At 37.3% G+C, this 1,168-nt stretch overlaps 1 protein-coding gene across 1 annotated transcript in view; it reads left to right on the top strand.

The window, feature by feature from the left end:
• LOC107087713 (putative leucine-rich repeat-containing protein DDB_G0290503) overlaps window positions 1-1,168 on the top strand; it is an 18,747-nt gene that overhangs the window by 15,137 nt on the left and 2,442 nt on the right. The gene's annotated exons all lie outside the window — the stretch shown is intronic.

Genomic DNA, 1,168 nt, shown 5'->3' on the forward strand with positions numbered 1-1,168 from the left:
TCATTTCAAGATTACTTTTTTCCACATTTCAATTTATAGAAAGTGTTTTGTATTTTTTTCAATTTAGAAAACTTGATTCTTTGTTTGCAACAATAATGGAACAAAGCTCACTCCATATATTTAGGTCTGGACTTTAACTAGGCCATTCTAAAACATATGAAGGCTATGATTATTGTTTTTATCCTGTATTTAACTCCACCTAGCTTCTGGTCAGCTCTGACCACCTTACCCCTGCCTTTTCAACAATAGCATCCCCACAGCATGATTCTGCCACAACCATGCCTCACTGTAGGGATGTAGGTTAAGGTGATGTTTAGTGTTAGGTTTCCAATGTACATTAGTTAGCAATGCCAAAAAAATCACTTACTTTTATCTGACTAGAACTTGGTCTTGATCTGGTTTTCTACCGACAGACCACTTTGTGGATTTTATCATAGCAATGATTTCCTTTTTCCACTATACCATGAGGGCCAGATTTGTTAACTGTACAGCTAATGGATGTCTTGTTAACGAATTCTCTTACCTGAGCTGTGTAGCTCTGCAGCTCCTCCAGAGAAGCTGCTTCTCTTAAAAATGCTTACATCTGTCCAGTTTGCTGCTAGCTATGTTTTATTAGGTTCATATTTATTTTCTGATTATGAAGGGAAAACATTAACAAAGTTAGCATTTCCCTTATATTTCAGCTGTGTATCCGTGGTTTTGGTTGCGTTGTCACTTAAGTTCTCTAACAGACTTCTTAGCCTTAACAAAATAGCTGGATTAACACACGTGGCTCATGTTTAAGCTCATGTTGGTCTAGTGGTTAGAGCAGTAAGCTTATGAAGGTTGCAAGTACCCCACAGCCTGCACTCTGGGTCCCTGAGCTGGACCCTAAACCCCTGATTGCTCCCCAGGCTTCAATTATTATTACTTGATTTAACGTAAGGGTATATGACTAAAGAGGGTAAATTGTAATTTCATGCTACATTGTTCAGATTTGAAAGATATGCTGTATTTTTTTTAGATTAGATTAGATTAAACTTTATTGTCATTACACAGGTACAGGTTCAAGGCAACGACATGCAGTTTAGGTCTAACCAGAAGTGCAATAGCAGCAAGTGCAGGATAAATAATGGTTCCATAAATACAAGACATGGGTTTCTACTGAATAAGTATAGAGATCAATACC

Source organism: Cyprinodon variegatus, unplaced genomic scaffold (genome assembly GCF_000732505.1).
Source record: "Cyprinodon variegatus isolate N-32 unplaced genomic scaffold, C_variegatus-1.0 Scaffold192, whole genome shotgun sequence".
Lineage (NCBI taxonomy): Eukaryota > Metazoa > Chordata > Actinopteri > Cyprinodontiformes > Cyprinodontidae > Cyprinodon > Cyprinodon variegatus.